The sequence below is a fragment of the Polistes dominula genome, unplaced genomic scaffold (assembly GCF_049000335.1).
Source record: "Polistes dominula isolate Pdom_NZ unplaced genomic scaffold, Pdom_raw_medaka contig_15, whole genome shotgun sequence".
In the NCBI taxonomy this organism is placed as follows: Eukaryota; Metazoa; Arthropoda; class Insecta; order Hymenoptera; family Vespidae; genus Polistes; species Polistes dominula.
In genome coordinates, this window is record NW_028300915.1 from 2,876,842 (window position 1) to 2,901,189 (window position 24,348).

Consider the following 24,348-nt stretch of genomic DNA (forward strand, 5'->3'; position numbering starts at 1 on the left):
CTTCTTTTTTCGATCTTCGTATTTCAAAGTGAAAATAAAAAAAAAAAAAAAATATAAAATTCACTATCGTCCGAAATAAAAAAAAACACAGGATTTTTCACATTAAAAAAAAAAAATATATATATATAAACCTCCCTCTCTGTTTTTCTTTTTTTTCTTTTTATCCCGTTCAAAGGGGGATAATGAATATTCTCTAATACTTTTGGTATCTGGTGGTATCAGAACGAGGACGAAGAGTATGATCGAGGAACTACCGGCGAACGTCTAAAGTAGAGGCGTCCTAACAGCTTGCTCATGAGCAAGAGCTGACTCCCGATTCCCCTATACGTTTACCCCCACTATATGTCTCTCACTTGATCGTCAATTCAGTCGGCAATTCGGTATACAGAACCACGTATAAACTTATGAAATACGAGATTATATGAAGAGAGAGAGAGAGAGAGAGTTCAATGTTCTTCAAAATATTTAATAATAATTACGTAGCACTTTTTCAATGTTCATTCATGACAGAGGAGAATTTATCTCACTTTTTTAGTTGTCTGTTAAACAAAAAAAAATATATATATAATTATATATATATAATCAAACTAGAAGAAAGGGAAGGGTGATAAGGGAGTTACTATAAAAGAAAAGTATCAATTTTGTTAGTTGAAAAAAAAAATAAAAGGAAGAATGAAAAGAGAGAGTGCATTTGATGTAATAAAAAAAAAAAGAAGAGGAAGAAAAATAAACAGAAAGAAAGAGAGAGTATTGCGATGATATAAACGAGGTAGTAAAACGAGAGCTAAAAGAAGAAGAAGAAGAAGAAGAAGAAGAAGAAGAAGAGCAGAAGGAGAGCAGAAGGAGAGCTTGAAGGATAAAGAGAAGCAAGAGGAGGAGGAGGAGGAGGAGGAGGAGGAGGAGGAGGAGTAGGCCGACGTGCAAAACAACTTGAAGGATATCAGGCGCGAGAGAATAAAACAGAGAGAGATAGAGAGAGGAAAAAGAGGAAGGAAGATAAGTTGTTTCGAGGGAAGAAGAGGATAAAGAGGTGAGGAGGAAGGTGCACGCGTTCGTCCTTGCGGACGGAGACGAGAGATAAAAAGGGTGCAAAAGGAGACGCTGACGACGTACGCGCGTAACAGAAAAAGAAGAAAAGATAAAGAAAGTTGAGTGAAGAAGATCGAACAGAGGAAGAAGAAGAAGAAGAAGAAGAAGAGGAGGATGAGGTGAATTCTGTTGCACTCGAACGTTTGCCCAGTTACGTTGGCTATCCACTTGGAGAACGTCTCCTCTTCGTCTTTTACCGTACCGAGATGGAAGTAAGCGGTTGAAAGAGGAACAGGGAGAACCAAAGAAAAAGTACCAAAACAAGGAGAGAACGAAAAAGAGGAAGAGAGAGGTTGATGAATGATAAACAAGAAGAGAAGTAGAACGAGATAGAAGAAAAGAGGATACCGAGAAGGGAGGAAGAAGGTGCATGGAAAAAGAGGTCTACGGGTTTAAGGGTTTTCGGTCGACTGAAACGCACGGGAGGTCCATCGTCAACTTTCTATATATATATACTTATACATATACATATGTGTAGGTATTTGTATGCGTATGGTATACTTGGCATGTCCTCGGACTCGGTGAGGACCCATCTTCAAAGGTATCACCGTGTTTTCAGTACACTATCTCCAAAACGAATCTATCGAAACGTACGTTTTTCCATCGGGGTCCTCTTTGCTTTAATATTCTCATCCAATTATATATGCCTGTTTACGGAATGATAGAGAGAGAGAGAGAGAAGGAAAATGTATACTAACTTCTCTTCAATCTAAAAAACCAATCTCGATAGTTTTTTATCTTTCTTTCTTGCCCCCTTTTTTTCGTCAGTGTATATTTTTTTTAATTTTCTATCTCTCTCTCTCTCTTTCTTTTTGTTTTGTTCTTTCTTTATTTTTTATATTCTTCAATTTCCTTCTCACTTCCCTTTTTATTATTATCATACGTATCGTATATCGATAAATTCAGAGTAAGTTAAATATATGCGTTGTCCTCCGCAAGTTTATACGACTACTACGTCTATTCGTTCACTTAGCATATCAAACTCACCATTTGTTATTTCAACAAGTTCCACCTTTCGTCATCGAATTTTTTTGTTTTGTTTTGTTTAGTTAAATACGTTACGTAGTACGATCTTGTCCTGGATTTTTGTATCATCGTACGATGTTCAGTTTACTTGGAAGATGTAATGAAGGTAAGAAGAAACACAAAAAGGTAAAAATGTGACAAGTGTTTTATTCTTTTCAAATTTTTGACACACAATTTTGTGCATTTCAAAATAATATCGTCATTAAAATTGTATTAATAATATTTGTTTTATTTTTGTTTTTTGTTTTTTGTTTTTTGTTTTTTCAGAGATCAGAGATGATTATACTACGTGTGTTTTTCTCGTTAAATAGGAAAAATGTCATTCTCATCGATTATATGGTTTTTGTTTAATAAATTTTGTATCGTTAAATAATCACCACGATAATCGAAACTATCGCAACCAACGTGTTTTCTTCGAAAGACTTATCGTTGAAAAAATCTTATTTAAAAATATTCATGGGACTGTCCGTCGAAAATATGCGATCATGGGTGAGATAACTTTGACTAATGCGCCGAATGAAATACATGGCAGCTTAAGGGATGGAAATAAAATTAGGGAACCAAAACTGCCTTCTTCATCCTTGTCGTTGTGCGTTGTGTAGTGATTGTAACTCTGTATAGGTGTATGTATATGTGTGTACGAGGATCTGAAAAAATTTTTCTAACGTTCACATTTATTTGATCAAAATTTGTATCATCAGATAGGATGACAATGTGAAAAAAAGAGAGATATGATAGAAAAGAAAAATGGAAAATAGAAAAGACAGTTAATAGACAAATTTTTGTTTAACCAATTATTTATAAAAATAAGTTGAAAAATAATATTGGTATATTTATTGTTTATATTAATCATAGATATTATTATTTTGATTAAATTTAGATTCTTTGCTTTCTTATTTTTAATAAAGTTTTCTTTTAAGATAACTAGTTACTATTTTGTTAAATAATAATTATTATTATTATTAATTTATCTAAATATTAATTTTTTAATGTACTGTAAATAATTTGTTTGTCCATATATGTAATTAGGGTTGTTTTCTAAATTTGTTCTAATATTGAATCTATTTAATAAAATTTTTCAAACAATTTTTCAAACTTTATTTTTAAATATTTAATTTATATTTAAAGAAATGTTTGTATTTTTCATTTGAATTTTTATTCTATTTAAATTTAATTATCTAATATTTCCTTTTTTTTTAATTGGATACATTTAAAAATATCGAGACACATCGATAGTAGTAATAATAATAATAATAATAATAATTTATCGTTGACAATACGAAAAAAAATAGTTTTTATTTCAAAAGAAATATCAAGAGAAAAGAAATGTTTTGTGTTGTTATACCGATACGTTTATCTTACACGTGTTATAATACTTAAGTTGAAAAACGTCAGTGAATTTTTTTTTCATTGGACATAACACGTTACGTACACTCATGCGTAATAGCTTTTCTGAAAATGCTACCCTTTGCAGAAAACTTTGGGACTAAGCACACGACTCGAAATATTCTTTTCCCATTTCTTTTTTTTTTATTCTTTACAACGTGACCATTATGTATCCCATCGATTTCAATATATTTTGTAATTTACAATTAAATCTAAAACATTATTTGAAACAAATATTTTAGTTCATCTTTAAACAAAACAAACGTCATACATTTTCATTAATTCATTTCAAACATAGAAAATTTATTGTAATGTTTGTTAATTAATTTTAACTTCGGTTATTCGAAAAAAATAACGATGACGATGCTTATTAAAATATAATATTTCAATACTTTGTTTTTTTATCTTTTTTTTTTTCCTATTTCAACCTGACGGACAAATTAATGCGAGTCGTGCAAGTAATTGAGTATGTATTAATAAAACGAAATATTTTTTTTGGATTACGTAGTGAGACAATTTTTGAAGTATCGAATGTTAGACAATCAGATAAAAGAAAAGCTTTTGATTGAAAAGATTGAATGAAATTTAACGGTTTACGTTTTTGATCAAGTCCTATCAAGATCAACGTTCAATGTTGCAAGTCAAATGCAACTTTCCTCTTTGACAGTCAATCGTACTCTAATCATTTTATCCGATCTCCTTGTCTTCTTGAATCATTTGCATGAGACATTTTTTTTTTCCTAAGATGATCTCTTTTGTACGTTTCGACAATTCTTGATAAACAAGTTAAAAACACGTTTTAATGGATATACAAAAATACAAACAAAATACACCATAAAGAATGTTTACTTTTTGCATTAGATTTTGTGTTGTATTAGTTTTTTTTTTTTTTTTTTTATTAGTGGTTCCCAAATATTCCATTTACATTAATTAGTTATAAGAAATAACCATAAATAATATTTACTTTTTGCATAAGATTTTTTGTTATATTTAAAAATATTCCACTCACATTAACTAGTTATACGAATAACCATAAATAATGTTTACTTTTTGTATAAGATTATTTTCTTTTTTCTTTGTTGCATTAAATAATATTTTCATTAGTGCTTTAAAAATATTCCACTTGTTTTAGTGATAATTACTTACACGAATATTTTTAATTACTAATAATGTTTTTGGAAAGATATTATATAAGAAAATAATTGATATAAATAATGTGAGATTATTTATTAATTTAAAATCATTTTTAATTCTGTTTTTTTTTTTTAATTCCTTTATTATTCTTACTTTTGGTGAGAAAAAGAAAGATAGTGTCGGTAATACAGATTACAAGAGTTGTGTTATTTTTTCAAGCGCCTTATTGTATGTTACAGTGAAACGTTGCTGTACGGACGTGTTGCCTATTGTAAGGGGCAACTTATTCTAATGTATTATATATAAGGACAGAATTGGATTAATTAATTTTACATTATGATTGATAAAACTAAAACAATATTTAGTCTAAATTACATACATAGTTTTATTTTCTTTTTTTTCTTTGTAATTTATATGTAAATGTATATACGAGTATACAGATCGTATATTCGTAAAATAGCACGTTAGTTTAAACTTTGAATTTCTTATTTCTAAAGTTTCCTTAACATCTAATCGGTTTCTGTCAAATTACGTGTAAAATTAGACAAAAATATTAATAATGTAAGGCACTAATGGTGAAACCAAAATACAGTACAATAAAATAAATAATAATTATGAAAATTAACGAAGAAGGGAGCCACAACTTATGAGAGAATCTAATCAAAATATAAATAGAAATAGAAATAAAATAACAAATTAAAGTATTTCTCGCAGAAATTCTTTTTCCGTGATCTCGACTTTTACATTCAATAGTTCGTTCTATTTTGTTTTTTTTTTTTCTGTTCGTAGTATTTTATGAAAGTTTTTCATTTAGTTGAAATAAAATATTCTTTCAAATTGGTACTGTCGAATGTAAAAGTTTAGACAAAGCACATATTTGTGTCACAAATTAAACATAACAGTGTAAACAAAAAAAGAAACTACAATAAACTTAACTTGAATAAAATATTTCAGAAAAGTGTCGAAGGAATATTTTTTTTTTTTTTTTTTTTTTTTTTTTAAATAAATCTCATATAAAACTTTCTCTGAATTTTCGAGGTAACATTGGTAATCGTTTAACATTTTTATAAGTTTTTTTTTTTGCTATTTTTTTTTTTATGTTTTATAACAATGATCATAACAATATACACAACACTGAAGTAAAACGTAATTAACAGTTTTGTCCACTATTTTTTTTTCTATTTCATTTTTCTTTTTTTGTAACAAACATGTAAACTTTTGAATTTGATGCTGTATGATTGATAATATCGGTAAAATTTGATTTGATTTGATTTATGTGTAATTTGTATTTGTCTTCTCTTCTAAAAGAAATGTCGTCTATTTTGAAATATTGAATAGAAATTTTATGAATTATTATTATTTTTATTATTATTATTATTAATTATTTTCTGTTGAATGTGACGTGAAAATATTTTATCATGATAACGATGACAAACTTAATAAATGTATTATAAACAATTAATAGGCAAACGACAAACGTAATGATGACAAAAAAAAAATAAAAAAAAATAAAAAAAATAAAAAACAGTTTATAACAGCCAAGGTAACTATGTGACGAACAAATAACTTCAACTATTATAATTCAAAACCATAAAACATTAAATGAAATATTAACACAAATATGACCAATTTAACGGAAACTAAACAAAAAAATTGTTTATAATTAAATATGAAAGTAAAATATATACCTATATTAATTGAAACAAATGGTTTATATGGAAATTTAGAAAAAAATTTTGAAACGAAAGATTCGCATGGAATTTGAAGTAAGAAAATGAGATGTTAAACGATAGAACAGATGTGAATGAAAAACAAGAAGAGAAGAATATTGAAAATGTAACAAGATTGGTCAAATAACAGATTTTTTTTTTAAACTGTTTGATATATAATATGATTCTGGAAACTCAACAATATTCAAACAATGAACAAAAATAATTTAACGATGAAATGCGACGATGAAGAACTATAATATTCTGGGAAACAAAACGTTTATCACAACGTTAAATATGATTGAAACTTAACAGATTGAAAAACGGAAAGTAAATTTTTAAAGATAATAAAACAGTTTGTTTTATAACAGAAACACAGAAATTTATAAACAGAAACAAATTAATGTTTTTTTTTTTAACATTGAAGATGTAACGATGCAACACCAATGTTACAATTTTTTTTTTCTAACTAAAACAATCAATGAAAAAACAATGAACAGATAACTTTTAACAAAAAAATAAAAAACAAAACAAAACAAATTAAAAATTTATATAATACAAACGGAAATTCAACGAATTTTTTTTTTTTTTTTTGTAACGATAACTCAACGGAAACGTACTTTGTTAATTAACATAATCAATAAAACATCTGGAAGCTGATGAATTTTAAATTCGTGTAATAAAATTCAAGAGTGCTAGATTTTCCTTGGTGAAATTAAATAAAAAAAAAAAAAAAAAATAACGAAACAAAAAAAATGGGATAACAACTTTTTCACCAGTGTTTAAAGAAACTAACAAATAAAAATAAATAAATAAGTAAATATTGAAAGAAAATAAAAATAGAAAATAAAAATGACAAATAAATGACAAATTTTAAAGGGGCCCCTTATTCGTTAATGCAACTTGACGTAACTGTAATTTAAAAATAATTAATTATATATGAGCCTGTAAATATAAAAAAAAAAAAATAATAATCGTATCGATACGGAATGATAATAATCTAATTATAGTTATTATATTCTAAATATGAACTATTTTCTTAAAATAACAATTCTTTTGAAAATAAATGTTAACTAAAAACTATACAAAGTAAAAATTTAATATTAAATACTTGTTATATAGTTTGTTAATAATCGTGAATTTTTTTCTTTTTTTCTTTTTTTTTGTAGAAAAAAATTAATAGAAAAACGATGAAGATTAAAATCGGTCCTAATCGATTTTATTCTTTTGGATCAATTCGTCTATTAATTTTTTTTCTTTTTTTTTTTGTAATCTTTTTTTTTTATTTTTTAAAGTTCTTTAAGTAAAAGAAAATATTTAAGAAAAATTATACGTAATAACTATAACAAATTATCCTGTAATTATATTTGTATCATAATATGTAATTTCTGTAATTTATGATTATAATTTTTCTATGGTTAAATTATTCTACATTCTATATGGAACTGTAAAAATACTTTGACAGAAACCGAATTAACATTTATCATTAATATTCTATAAATGAATTTTAAAAACTACATATTTTGAAAATATTTTTTTTAAATATTATTAATTGAAGCTCCATTTTGTTATATGTTTGTAATCGATAATTGTATAAAAATGTAAAACTTAATCTTATTCACCGGTTTATTATCCATTTAACTCTTCAATGTCAGCGGTTAATAAATTAAAAATAAGTAAATAATAAATGTTAAATTAACAATGTCTGATCGTATTTAAATCAATCTAAAAAAAAAATGTATGTTTGTTTTAATAAAAATAAAAAAGAATAAATTATTGTCAATTTTAAATGAAATTGTGTGTACGTATATTGTAAAAAATATTTTATAATAAATCAACGAATAATATTTTTATGTAATATGTTTCATACAAATGAAAAAAATCGTTCAATTTTGTATAAATAAATTACGATCAGACATTGGTGTTTCTTATTTTCAAAAAAAAAAAATTAATTCAAATAAAATTAAATAATTAATTAATTGAAAGAAATGAGCTATTTTACGATATACACAACGTCAACCGATGTAAAAATAAAGTAATAAATATATAATATAGTAAAAATAAAATAAAAAATAGAAATAAAGATACAAAAAAGAAAAAATTAAAAAAATAACAAAAATATTGTATAGATAAATAAAATTTAAATAAAATAATGCCGGACTTTTTGAAATGGATGACTATTTATGGATCGTTCAAAAAGTTTCAGCTTTGTTAAGTACGATATTTGATAGAAGAAATATTTATTTAACGAAATAAAAATTTTTACATATATATATATATGTATTTTTATTATTTACGATTGAAATCATTTTTGATTCTTTTTTTTTTTTTTCTTTTGATTTATTTTATTTCGTAAAAATAATTATTTCTTTTCGTTCGATCGAATATCGTACTTGATATAAATTATTTCTCCATTTTCTTTAAATCTTTAACAATGATTAGATATTAAAATATTTTTATCGAATAACAACCGGAATATTTTTATTTTCATTCTTTTTTTGTTTTTTTTTGGGTTTATTTTTTTCTATTTTTTTTTTTTTTTTGTTTTTTTTGGGGGGTTTTTTTTCTTTTCTATAAAATGATTCAATGAATCGGAATATTATTATTATTTCTTTTTTTTTTTTTGATTCATTTGCCGAGATAAGTGTATTTTTCTTTTCTTTCCTTTTTTTTTATGGTTTTCTTTTTTTTTCTGCTTCTTCGTATACTTTGTTTTTTTTTTCATAAACAAAACGAAATAAACGAAAAATAAATGAATAGAAATAAAATTAATGATAAGTTGAAACACGTATATTATTTTAAAACTGTTAACAACATTGATTTATTCTGACAAATTTGTATAATTATTTCAATGTAAAGTTTTTTTGGAGTTTTTTCTATTTTTTTTTTTTTGTAATTTAATTTAAACGCAAATGTTTGTACATCTTTGAATAACTGAAGTAAGATGAATTCTTATTGCAAAATTGGTACGATTGTGTTAACAGTTTTACAAAAATACGTGATTGAATTTAAAAAGAAAAACAATAATAATAATACAATAAAATAATATTAACTAAAAATTAATAGAAAAAAAAAGAAAAGGAAAAAGAAAATAATTTTTAAGAACTAAAATTTTAATCCTAAGCTTACGACTAAAACAGCTGTCACGATTTTTGTGGAGAGAGCATCAGCCTACTTATTTTATACTATCATTAATAACATTTAATAATTAAACTAAATATAATAATATAAATTAATGAAATAAAATAAATTTAGTGTCGTAAAGTGATACGAAATAAAAAAAATATATTATAAATCTTTGTAATATAAAATTAAAATCTAAATTACTTTTACCTGCTCGACTCTGGTGATATAATTCATGTTTCAATATTATTTTAATTCTATTTTTTTTTTTTAATAATATATCATTTGAATTAGTAATATTGGTCAGAAATGTATAATTATAAATTGCAATTGTATTTTTTTCGTAAAAATATTCTATCATTTATTATTGAAATATTATTTGGTCAAATAAATATTGTATGTCGAGCAGGATAATATAAAATTAAATAAATTAATTATAATAATAAGAAATAAAAAGAACAAATATATTACTTTTTATTTGTGAATGAATCCCACGATGTTTGCCAATCTTCAAAATTGAAATCCCACGATGATTGATGATTAATTCCCTCATGTTTCCTCTTCTAACGTTTACGTGCAATAAACATTAAATCCTTGAAATTATTTCTCGATTCTTAGGGTTGTTTTTCGTTTGAAATATTTCTGTATGTTTTCGTTTTGACATTTTCGACAATTGATGTCACATTCGTAAGTAGATTTTTCTATTTTTTTTAATTTTATTTTTTTTTTAGATTGATTCGTTTATTAATTAATTCTTTCGAGTATTATCTTTGAAATATTTTTGATCTCAGAATTATACTTTGTTTTTTTTTTTTTATCTTAATCGTCGATGGGGGTGCGTGTACGAGTAAGATAAAGCAAAATATATTATCTTCTTAAGTATTTTTTATCTTATACAATTTGTATATTGAATTTGAATCTTTTTTGAAATTCATTGGTGAGACCCTTATTGTTTATTGATTAGAATAATTATTGATAAATTGATGATTTGTTTGATTTTGATAGTAGTTTTGTTTGTCGAGTATCAGCAGTGCTCCACGTTTTACATTCGAACAATTTTCATCAACTTTTTTGATATCACAAATGAGAATTGTTTCGATGTTTTTTTGTTTACTTTTCTTTCTTTCTTGTAAACAAGTTTATATTTGATAATTATCTTTGTTTCCTATCTCACGTAATTTTATATTCAGTTTGATTTTGAAATTGTAGGGAACGTTTTAATAGAGATGACACGTTTAATTATTAATTTTTTTCGTTTAGTTTCGTTTCATTTTGTTCATTGCATCATCCATTCGATCAGACGTTGATTGATAATTTGTCTATTAACAAATATTGCAAAAATATTAGATGATGTTGCTTTTTTTGATGAAATTATTTTCTTCCATTTTGCCCCGATGTACTGAATTGTATTTTTTCGTTTTTTTTTTTTAATCAAAACTATTTTCAGTTTGTATCGTAATAAAATGCAATTAATAGTATAAATGTGTAAACATAGTTACAATATAGGTCACATATATCTATGTATATGTTTAGACTCAATATATTGCAGACTATTATTCGAACACATTCCGTTCTATTATTATTATTATTATGTTATTAATACTGAATTGTATTTTTTCTTTTTTTTTTAATCAAAACTATTTATAATTTGTATCGTAATAAAATGTAATTAATAGTATAAATGTGTAAACATAGTTACAATATAGGTCACATATATCTATGTATATGTTTAGACTCAATATATTGCAGACTATTATTCGAACACATTCCGTTCTATTATTATTATTATTATTATTATTATTATTATGTAATTAATACTGAATTGGATTTTTCTTTTTTTTTTAATCAAAACTATTTATAATTTGTATCGTAATAAAATGTAATTAATAGTATAAATGTGTAAACATAGTTGCAATATAGGTCACATATATCTATGTATATGTTTAGACTCAATATATTGCAGACTATTATTCGAACACATTCCGTTCTATTATTTTTATTATTCACTGTGAATAAAATATTAAATATTTTGGCTCAATAAATCTGTTGACTCTTTGAATCGAATGAAACATTTCGATGGAGATTATAAATTTTATTATTATCAAATGGCCAATTGAATATCGTGACGATAATTTGTTTTCTTCTTCAAATAATTTCATATAATTCGATTGAAAATAATATCGAGGGGCATATTCATTTGTGTGAATTATTTTCGTGTCATTTTGGATGAACTTTTAACGATGAGAAATTGTATTTATGCGTTTCTTTGCAAGATTAAAATAAAAAGAATTATTATTGGTTATGATGATGATGATCGTTTGATGACGTCAGAACTTTTCTATCCATTTTTTTTTCCATTTTCTTTTTTCTTCTTTTTTTATTTTTATTTTGCATGAAGTTGACTCGTTCGACATTGTAGATTGTTTTTTTGTTTTTGTTTTATTTCCATTGAATCCAACGAGAATTCAAATACGACGATTAAATATGTGATGCTCGAGATTAGAAACAGATATATAAAGTGAAGTTTTATTTTTCTGATAGATTTATGTATATATTTGATTAGAAGACGAAGAAAAATGATCGATTTGTTTCTTTTTTGTGTTTTATCATTTTTTGTTTGGTTTATTTTCTTCTTCTTCTTCTTCTTCTTCTTTCGTTCTTCTTTTCCTTTTTTGTTTTTAATTAACTTTTTTCTTCTATAAAGAAAAATGTATACTTGATGTGCATGGTTATATGTGTACGAAGAATCTTGGTTAATATTTCTGTAAATTATAATAATAATTCATGTAGAAATTCATTTGCAAAATTCTATTGAGCTGAGTGTGAGTAAAATTCTGTTTCTTCAAATGATTTTTTTTTTTTTTTATCTCAAGTTAGATCACCTGAGTTTAATTAGATCATCGTTTGTTTTTTTATTTATTCGATTTTGAATCATCAAACGATCGAATATTTATTTCTCGTATTTTGATTTTGATTTTTGTTTTTTTCTTTTTTTCTAGAGCAACTGCTGTGAAATATTTTTATTTACCAAAACGATGATGCCACGAAGTGAATACTTCAAAGTGGGTTTTTCATCGAAATTCTTTGATTATTTTTGAGGTACAAGTTGGACACCTTTTTTTAATGAAAATATCTGATTTGTTTTTATTCGCACGTATTTTTGTTATTTTTTTGTTTTTATTCTGGTCATTGAAGATCATTTAATGAATGTATCGAAGAATTACGGTCTGAAAAGATTCCCGTTTCTTTTTCTGTATTTTTTTTTGGGTGGGGTGGGGGGGGGGGAAGAGGGTTTCTTTTTGTTGTTGTTTTATTTTTTATTTTTGTTGATTTTCTTCTACGAGTGCAGCGTTGATTTTTGTTCAATATTTTTTCAACTATCTCATTTTTTTTATTGCTACATTGATATTTTTCATTCAAATTATTCAATTCATTGAATTTTTATTCTTTATCTTCTTTTGGGATTTTCATTTCTTTTTTATTTCTTTTGTAGATATTTCGATTAAATATGCTTTCTTTTTCTTCTATCTTTTTTTATCATTTTTGTTTGTAGACATTATGATAGATGTATCGATATAGATTTAATCGATAAATATTTTTATCAATGGAGTTCATTGTACGATTATTTCTTCTTCTTTTGTTTGGTTTCCTTTTCTTTTTTCAAAATGTACAATTGATTTTTTTGAATTTCATCTTTCTTACTGGATTATTTTCGATTATCTTCAATTATTTTTATTCATTTGATTTATTTGATATTCAATATTCCCATTATTAATGTTAGAAACAGTAAAATTGGATTTACTGGTTTCCCTTTTTTTATTTTCGCCATGTTAGTTTATTTGATTCTCTTTTGATATTATTTTGGAATTTGGTTTCGTTTTTTTTTTGATTATATTTTTATTAATATAAACCATACTATTGCTTTTCTATGGTCAACGATCTTTCACGTATTTTTTCCTTCATATTTCGATGTAACTTTTTTTTTTCATCAATTTGTATCAGCAAACTTCAATTCGTGTATTGACTAAGTTTTGATCGTCTACTTTAAAAAAATTGTATTTTTGTGATGCCTCCATGTGTAATCTTTTCTAAAAGGATTATTATCTTTGATTATTATCAAGCATCCACAGACCATCGTCAATACATTATTTTCTTTCCACAATTGTTAGTTTGATGGTATTATTCTTGAAAATGAAAATTGTTTTTTTTTTGTTCAGTCTAATGTAACATTAACTGTGATTATAACAACAACAACAATTAATAATAACAACAACGACAAAAAAGGAGATTGGTCAATTGAGTACGATGAAATTCCATAGCTATCCATTAAATAAATATGTTTCCCCATATAAGTATTCAGAGAGATAATTATTCGGAATATTAAATTAATTCACTTGATCATCTGGAAGAGTCTTTGTTAAATCTTCTTGATTATCATTTTGATCATATCCCATTGTCTTCTTTGAATCAGATGTAATACAATCTTGAATATTCTTCTTATTATTCTTCATGTTTCTTTATTATTTCTTCTTTTCGAATAATTATTATATTGATTAGAGTAGTAGCTGCATCCGGTTGATTCTGCATCCTCGATTGGCTCCTTTAAATCCCAAGTAAAGTAGTAGTCCTGTTGACGTTCCTTCCTTGCAGTTTCTTGATCCCAACAGTTAACCTAAAAAGATGTGAGTGTTAGCTACAAAAAAAACACACTAGGGGATAAAGGGGAGGGGATAGAAGGTTGAAATTAAAAAGGGTTTACATGTAAATGAGTATAAATAAGGCATTGAAAATTATTTGTAATTGCTATAATGAAACTATAACGATGATATTGCTAAATGATGAAAGTATTTGGGCAGAAAAATAGAAAATGATCTAAAGTATAATAAGCAAAAGTATACTGAGAGAAAGTTGTTCAAAGAAATTTTCTACAGTAGACACAATTGTACTTTTGATTATATTCTAAAAATACCCGAAGGCCTGTTGTAAAAAGTTTTTAGTTAGTTTTAAGGGTTGTATTGATGGGATTTGTATGAACACAAGTCGGTATTTTACGTGCACGATTTGCATTAGTTCAGAATGAAGTTTGATATAAAAAAAAGGTTATGTGATTGACTGATTGGCTGGCATTCTTGTTTTCTTACTCTTCGAGAGAACCTCTAAAATTACATCACCGAACTGGAGAATGGGTTGAGGTTATGTATGTATTTAGGTTGCTTTTATTTCTATGTATGTGTGCATTTCTACAGAATGGTTGAAGAGAGAAACGAGAATGGACGTTTTTTTTTTTTATTCGAGGTAGGGTCAATTTAATCCTTTTGTCGTTTCTTATATTCCCTACACACTATGTATATATATATATGTATATTGAGTGTATATATGTATGCTTGTGTGTATCTACGTGTGTTCGTTAGCCCTTTGTCATTTTATTCGGTCAGAGGATCAGATTTCTTTTATTTTTATTTTTATTTTTTTCTTTCTTTCTTTCTTTTTTTATTTGCTAACTTCAGAGAAGAACACGATATCTTCGTTTCCGTTTTGTTATTCGAATTCACGAATTGTATTATAATTCTTCATAATTATTTCGTTGCATCTGTTTTCCTTTTTCATTTTATTTTTATTTTTTATTTTTCTGCACGTATTTTGTATTATAAATATTTTTGTAATCGTTATTTTTATTTTTGTCACTCTGCTTCCCGATTTTTCAATTGGCCCAGTTGTAATTTCGTGAAAAAAGGGGGTTAAGAGTTGAGGATTGAATTTTTGTGAAATTTTTTTTTCTTGACGAATTATCTCGATGCACTTTTTATTTAAATTGGATTAATAAAAAAGGTTTTTTGTGTATTATTTTGAATGAATTTGTAAATTTTCGTTTGGTTGCAATTTTGTTTGTTGGTTTGTTTGTTTGTTTTTTTTTTTTTTTATCTGTTTGGTAATATTATCGAAATTTATCAGCAGTTGTTTATTTTTTATTTTTTTTTTTAGTACCTTCCGAGGTATTTTAGTATCTTCGAGTGTCGTAATCATTTTTTGTTGATTTATATTTAAATTTATTTTGTATTTGTTTCTTTTTTTTTTGGATTATTAATTTCGACAGTAACAAATATTCTTTTGATATCATTAATCGAAAAGATTAAATATATTTATTTATTGAATTTTCAATTATGAATTTAATGTACTATTAATTTTGTTATGTTTTTACTTGTGGTGTAGATTTAATGTAAAAATCAAAACTGTTTATATTCAATTTTTATGGAATTAGAATTTCAAAATTGAAGGTACTCTGTTTTTTTTCTTTTTTTTTTTCTATCAATTAATTCGATGACAAAAAGAATTAATTTTTTGATTATTAATTGAATTTAACAATTTCCAAATGAAACTTCGTAACAAATTTTCATAATCTTCGGTAAATGATGCAGGTATGTGTACTATTTTTTTGTACGGTTGAATGAATAAACTATTTTTTAACAGGTTGAAAAAAATGTTTTAAGTGTATCAAATGTTATGAAATTTCTACCCCTAGAAAATCGTATTTGAAAAGATTTTATCCTGCTTCTCTATCTTTGTTCTTTTTCTTTTTTTTTTAAGTGATGCAATTTGTTTACAAATATCATATTTTGAAATTATTTAATAATAAATATACTTTAATACAAAGTTACTGTCAATTTATTATTAAGTTAAAGTTTGATTGTTTATTTTTTAATGGGACATCTGCTGTTTGATTATTATTTGAATGATATTTTTCAAATGAATTATGCATTTGATTTGGATGATCAGTTTAAATGAATTTCAGTATTATTTGTTCAATTATATTCCAATAATATTGAATAATTTTTCAAGAAGTATATTTTTACGAATAATTATTCCTTTTTCTTTTTTGAATATCACGAATGAAATATATTTTTGAAAATTTACAGTTGTATTCCAATGAATTAGGTTATGTCCAAACCTTGGAAATTTTGGTTGCATTTCAATGAAATTTGAATGTATTGAATTAAATCTATTTTTCTTATTCTTTTTCTTTTTCTTCTACCGTAACAGTGATGCCAAGAATATAATTTGTGAATCGTATGAAATCAGAGAGGGGTTAAATGTTCGTTTCGCGCTATTTACTCTATGAGAATACGATCCAGGGGTAGTTCACTTCCGGTTGTTCGAATGGTCAATGGAAAAAAAGGAATAATAATCGTCACACCGGCTGCTCTTACGGAAGTATGTACACAATGGATGAATAAATATGCGTATAATTAACATTATTTTCCATATTGCCACGTTGTTGTTTACGGAAGTGAGAAAACATTTCAATTTTGTTTGTTTGTTTGTTTGTTGTTATTATTATTATTATTGTTGTTATTGTTATTAGTATATTATTATGATTATTATTTCATTCAACAGATTCTTTAATGCCAACTGGTTTTTTTTTATTATGGTTATTTATCCAATGGTTTATTAAAATTGATATTTAATAATGTGAATCATTGTAGCTTCTTTGTTATTTTTTTGAGACACATACTTTGCTTTTTTTTTCACGATTTCAATTTTTAATTGTCAATGAGATGTTTGATATTATAAATTATTATTATTATTTTTTTTTAATCTTCAAAATTGGTTTTCTATTAATTATATTATTTATTGGGAGGTCTCATTAAGATTTGATTTATAATTTTATGAAATATGAGTGAATCAGAGTTTTTGTGGTTATGTTCCGTCAAATTCATTTATGTTTGATTATTATTTGTTACCGGTAAACTTTTTGTTTTCTTAGGAAAATCACTGAAATTGAATTTCGATGATATTGCCGGAATAATTTGTTTTTTTCTCTTCTTTTTTTTATTTATAATTTTTTGGTTCTGTGCTTATCGATAGTAATATTTAAATTGTGTAGCATTTAAAATTATTGATATTTTGTTATATTTGATCCAATAGAAACGGATTTTGATGATGCCGAAAATAATCTCGAGAGATTTTTGTAATGTCCAAAAATATTTTTCTAATTTTTGACCAATCAAAATTTTGAAATATATTTAATCAATTCGTTGTATTATTTTTTGGTAATCCAAGTTCAATATTTTTATATTTATATTTTCTATGGTTCCACAAATGTTTCAAATTATTAAGTTTCATATTATTCCAAATACAGTTTTAGATTTATTTTTTTTTCTATTGCTCAAAATTGTCAAAATTTTGTTATGTGTTTATCAATAGTAATATTTAAATTGTGTACCATTTAAAATTATTGATATTTTGTTATACTTGATCCAATAGAAACGGATTTTGATGATGCCGAAAATAATCTCGAGAGATTTTTGTAATGTCCAAAAATATTTTTCTAATTTTTGACCAATCAAAATTTTGAAATATATTTAATCAATTCGTTGTATTATTTTTTGATAATCCAAGTTCAATATTTTTATATTTATATTTTCTATGGTTTCACAAATGTTTCAAATTATTAAGTTTCATATTATTCCAAATACAGTTTTAGATTTATTTTTTTTTCTATTGCTCAAAATTGTCAAAATTTGGTTATGTGTTTATCAATAGTAATATTTAAATTGTGTACCATTTAAAATTATTGATATTTTGTTATACTTGATCCAATAGAGACGGATTTTGATGATGCCGAAAATAATCTCGAGAGATTTTTGTAATGTCCAAAAATATTTTTCTAATTTTTGACCAATCAAAATTTTGAAATATATTTAATCAATTCGTTGTATTATTTTTTGATAATCCAAGTTCAATATTTTTATATTTATATTTTCTATGGTTTCACAAATGTTTCAAATTATTAAGTTTCATATTATTCCAATTACAGTTTTAGTTTTATTTTTTATCTATTGCTCAAAATTGTCAAAATTTGGTTATGTTCTTATAAATAGTAATATTTAAATTGTATACTATTTAGAATTATTGATATTTTATTATATTTGATCCAATAGAGACGGATTTTGATGATGCCGAAAATAATCTCGAGAGATTTTTGTAATGTCCAAAAATATTTTTCTAATTTTTGACCAATCAGAATTTTGAAATATATTTAATCAATTCGTTGTATTATTTTTTGATAATCCAAGTTCAATATTTTTATATTTATATTTCCTATGGTTCCACAAATGTTTCAAATTATTAAGTTTCACATTATTCCAAATACAGTTTTAGATTTATTTATTTTTCTATTGCTCAAAATTGTCAAAATTTGGTTATGTCCTTATCAATAGTAATATTTAAATTGTATACTATTTAGAATTATTGATATTTTGTTATATTTGATCCAATAGAAACGGATTTTGATGATGCCAAAAATAATCTCGAGAGATTTTTGTAATGTCCAAAAATATTTTTCTAATTTTTGACCAATCAAAATTTTGAAATATATTTAATCAATTCGTTGTATTATTTTTTGGTAATCCAAGTTCAATATTTTTATATTTATATTTTCTATGGTTTCACAAATGTTTCAAATTATTAAGTTTCATATTATTCCATATACAGTTTTAGATTTATTTCTTTTCTATTGCTCAAAATTGTCAAAATGTTTAATTTAATGTTTAATTATTCCAAGCTACGAATTATTTTCTTATTATATATTTTCTATAGTTGAAAATTTGTTTTTAAAATATTTAGAAATATATTCTGTACTTTGTATCATGTATAAATGAAATTTGAAATTTTACTGTAATATTATTTTCAATTATTATGTCCAAAGAATGTTTTGTTCTTTCGTGTCTTCAATTTTATTGATTGATAAGCTATTTTTTTTGTTATGTTTTTAATGTTTATGATTATAGGTCTGAATTGTAAACGAAAGTATGTATTAAAATGTTGTTGTGTTTCTGAAAGTGGTCTGATCATAAATTTGTATGAATGAAATATTTTGACGAATATAATCTGTTCTATTTAAAATTTACAACATGTCAGTGATCTCTGAAAATTTGTTTATTGTAATCCATTATTTAATGATCGAAGGTACCAGTGAAAAATTTAATTAATTTCTAAAATGAAGCCAAAAATTTATTGAGAAAATGACTGAGATAATGAAAGCTCCCATGAAATTTTGAATTGTTATAAATTGCATGTAAAAATGATATCCAATTTATTATTTTTGGTTTAATGTTGATCGTGTTTGAATGAATTTGAACAATGAATTTTAACCAAAAGAATTTTTTTTTGAAATCCGATGCAATATGTTTTTTGTTAATCTGATTGATAAAATTTTGTCAATTGATTGATCTATTTAAAAATTTGTTCTAATACTGTAAATATTATTTATCCAGATATTTCATTTGAATTTGATAAAAACAGAGTACCTTTTTTTTTTTATTGTAAATTACGTTTCACGTTTCTCTCAAAATCAATCGAAATTTAGAAAATGTCAAAATATGAAATATGCTTCAACGTGATTGATCAAATCGAACAACTATGCTATTTTTTTAATTATTAACTAAATCATAATTGTGTTTTATTTGTGTTTGCATTTATAGTTGCATTTATGTCATAATACTTGTTTAATATTCTATGACAAAGTGACTATATTTGTGTAATTATATTGTTATGTTCTGAAAACGTTTAATTCACGAATGATGGATTTTGATTAGTAGTTTATTTTAAAAGACAATTTTCTATTGAATATGTTTTCTATTTTTTCAAAATAAATTGGCAAATATATGTCACGGTTACAGAATACAAAGTATTTCATGGTTTTATGTCATTCTGATTATTGCATTTACGTGATATTGAAATCATTTCAATGTATGATGATGAAAAAGAGGACTGTGTTATGAAAGAATAAAATCTAACGTGTTTAATATAAATCAGTCTTGTGCAATTGTTAATTTCTAAGTTTTTTAATAATAATAATAATAATAAACTATAATCACATTTTTCAATAAAAGATTTCTCACAATGTCTTCAGTCGTCGACCATGTTAATATCATCTATCAAATATTTCTATATATATTTATATGTATGTAAATTAATTAGAATAAAAATAATATAATAGAAAAAGATGAAAATATTTATATATATAGAGAAAGAAAAAAATCTATAAAAATGCTCTAGATGATTTTAAGATCTGCCAGACTTGAAACAAAAAAATTTGGTTTATTTGTTTGTTTGTTTTTGATGACAACTTGGCCAGTATATCCAATGTGATATGCCTTTCAATAAATTATTATTTTTTCTATGTATTTGTATCTGTGTTACTCTCTTTTTCATATTTATATATATATATATATATATGAATACATATATATATATATTTTTATTGTAATTATAAAAAGGATAAAAAAAACCGTTCATCAGGATTGTATTTATAAAAATGTAATATTTATACTTTCACATGCAACGGTGTTAATTTTTGGTTTTCTTATTTTTTTCATTCATTCCTTTCTATTTTTTTTTTTTTGTAATATTCTTTTTTTCTTTTATTAAAAAAAAAAAAAGACATCCACAGATAAAAACAAAGTCCAACGAGTTCTTAAAGAAATCTTTGAGCACTAACTACGGTAGAAATGAAATTTATATATAATACTACAGGATGCATCATGTGGTTCGAATTATTATTATTATGTTTTTTTTTTATATATAACTACTTTGCTATTAGGCTCGATATAAAAAAAAAGCTATTTTAGAACAGAAGAAAAAAGAAAAAAGAAAAAAGAAGAAAATATGATTTTAACGAGACCAATGATTATTTATGAAAAATGTACAGTAACAGTAATGTGTTTAGGTACTACTAAGCGGCGTGCTTACATTCGAAAATGTAAAAAAGAGATAAAAAGTAATAATAATAATAATTAGTCATAGTAATAATAAACAAATGTATACAACGTGCAGCAGGTAATATACGTAAATGAAAACTAAATTCATTTCTTGCCATTCTCGGTATGACTTTTGTTGCTTTTTTATTTTTATTTATTTATTTATGATCTACGTTATTAGGAATTATTATGTTTTTTTACACTACCGTGCCAAACTATCGTAATACTTTATCTTTTTTGATTTTTTTTTTCATATAACTACTTCTAATATAAAAGATTTCTAATATAGTTAGTGTCTATATATATTTATATATATATGTAATGTTTGTGAAAGGTACAGGACGATATTAGAAATAAAATTGATCAGATATTACGCGTGTACATGATTCACAACTGTTGAATAAATTTTATTAAATCTATCATTTATATTTATATATATATATATATATATATATATATATATATATATATATATATCAACTAATAAAAAGAAATCAAGTTTACCAAATTAATGGTTCAAAATATGATAATAATGTTTCAGATGTTTAATCTACATTCTATCTATTTTTCTAATGGACAAGTTTTTTGTGTGCGTGAGAGTATGTGCTTGGTGCATCTTTTATAGGGAAACAAATGTAAATTAAACTAAATAAAATTAAAATATAAACAAATAAACATTTACTTAAATTAATAAATAAACTAAAGAAAGGACACAGTGAGTCTGAGCTAACATAACAGAAAAAAAGAAAATAAATAAACAAAAAAGGAAATCAGAAGAAAGATAAGATAAAAAAAAAGAAATAAAACTAGGAAAATAAATTGAAAAAATAAAAAAATTATAAAAATCAATGATTGAAATGATAATTTGATCAGAAAATAATTTTGATTGGATCTTAGTACCTAGATAGAGTAGGGCCGAGTGATAAAATTTCGAATAACAATTTAGACGAATATAATTTTGTTATTACGATATATTCTGTTTCGTAAATAATTCTGATAAAATCTATACTAAATTTTTATATATTATATTGTAAATAAAAATATATACTAAAGATCTTTTGAATAAAATAAAAAATATTATCAATAATTCACGAAGCAGAACAACGTAGATATAAATAGATCCAAAAATATAAAATAACCAATGTTATATATAAATCATGTCAAATATGACAAACTTTAGCTTAGTCTATCGAAGCACCAAAATCGTATATGCCGAATAGTTGTATCAAAATAAAAATAAAGAAAATAAAAAAGCCGAGACAAGACTCACCCATTATAGTATTCTCCAAGTAAATAGTTTGATAGATCTGCGACAGAAAAAATAATAGGAACACCTCCGATTAGATATATGAATCATGATTCCTCCTTCCTTCCTTCCTTCTTCTTCTTTGTTTATCGTGTTAACAACGTTGATAGATCATGGCTCTTCCTTCTCGCTAACTCCCGTTATGGTTGAGAAAATGTCCAAATATGATGATGACGATGACGATGATAAAGATTGCAAAGAAAGGATTGAAGTGAAGTGGAGTGGGGGAGAGAGAGAGAGAGGAGAGAGCCACAATACTTTGTAACGATGCTCTCACGATGTTCTCTCGATGCTCTCTCCACAGATGATCGAGCTGTTCTGTGCTTCTGTTTGCCACTGCCAGTCCTTATATACCTTGGAAGTAGGGCCCCACCCAAGGACACACATGTGGGTCTCATTCGTACACTTGGGGGAGAGAGGAAGGTCCTGGGAAAAAGGGCTCAACACAATACTACCTTCTGCAGGACCGGTCTCTCCCTTCTTTCCTTTTATTTTCTTTTTTTTTTTTTTAATTGCTTCTCCTCTTCTTCTTCTTCTTCTTCTTTTTCTTCTGCTACTATTTTTGCTTCTTCTACTTCTCATTCTGCATTTGGTCCTGTTTTTCCCCTAATCCAAAGCAATGTTCGTGATCTCACCCTGACAAGGGGGAGAAATCGACCCTCTAACAGATATCCGTCGTCAGTAGGTTCTATATACCTGTTCCTAAGTTTAGTAGTGCCTGTTGCTTGCGTCAAACTTCGATTTTCTCTTTTCCCTTCCTTTCCTTTCAACTATGGGAACTTACCCTACAGATTCACCAACAGGACCCACCCCTTAACTTCCAGGTGCTCCTCTCTCCTTGCTTCAGATAAACTGATTTTATCCGTGCCTATAACCGACCTACGTCTAACTGACGTTTTAATTTATTATTATTTTTAGAAATGTTTTCATCTTTGATATATTTTTTTATTTTCAATTATTTTATTAATAATAAATAAAATAAAATATTATTTGTGTATACATATTTTGTTATATTTCAATGCGATTTAATTAACCTTTAGAGTACTATGAATGCACATATACGTGTTTGTTAATATTAATGTAAAATAATGTAATGTTTATATTAATTAATTAAATTATATTCACACAAAAAGAAAAACTTTAATTATTAAATATAGATTTATTATTAATAAATTATTCCGTCCTTACAAAACATTTTGGTTGCAAGTATTCAGCACTCAAAGGGTTAAAATGTTGACAAATTTAATATTTTTATTATTATTAATGAAAATAAATTCTTTTAAACATTTTTGAATAGAAATAACCAATCATATATTACAATATTTAATTAAAAATATGAAATTACATATACCATATATGCATATGAATTAATTCAACGGTCATTTGATTTCATTAATAATTCAAAAATGTTACACACAATGAATGAGAACGTTATATATTGAACTTGTTTTTAAAATAGAAATGTGCAGTTAAATTCGAAAGAACTGGAAGTTAGATGTTTGTTATTTTTTTTTTTTCTTTTGCTTCGTTCACTTACAGTAATTTAAATAGCCGTGCGAATTGCCCTTGGGCAAGATTTGATATCCAGTTACACGGGTCTTACTAGACGTTGACCATTTTTATCCACGAACCGTTTCTCTCTTTCTCTCTCTTTCTCTTTCATAGAATAAAAATATAAGAAACTACGTGATCCTTCTGTTAGAAAAGACGTTACCAAAGAGAGGCACGTGCTTCTCAAAATTTACATAATAAGAACACCATAAGGACACTGTGGGAACGTCTTTTCATTCATTCATCTTTGTTCACTTTGTTTAAA

At 25.0% G+C, this 24,348-nt stretch overlaps 1 long non-coding RNA gene across 1 annotated transcript; it reads right to left on the reverse strand.

Annotated features, from left to right (window-relative positions):
• Nucleotides 1–11,105: 11,105 nt before the first annotated feature.
• On the reverse strand, nt 11,106–22,822 carry LOC149033166 (uncharacterized). Its single transcript, XR_016175882.1, has 2 exons — nt 22,497–22,822; nt 11,106–14,139 (listed from the first exon to the last, which is right to left on the reverse strand). It is a non-coding gene; the product is annotated as an uncharacterized LOC149033166 (long non-coding RNA).
• Between the last annotated feature and the right edge of the window lie 1,526 nt (nt 22,823–24,348).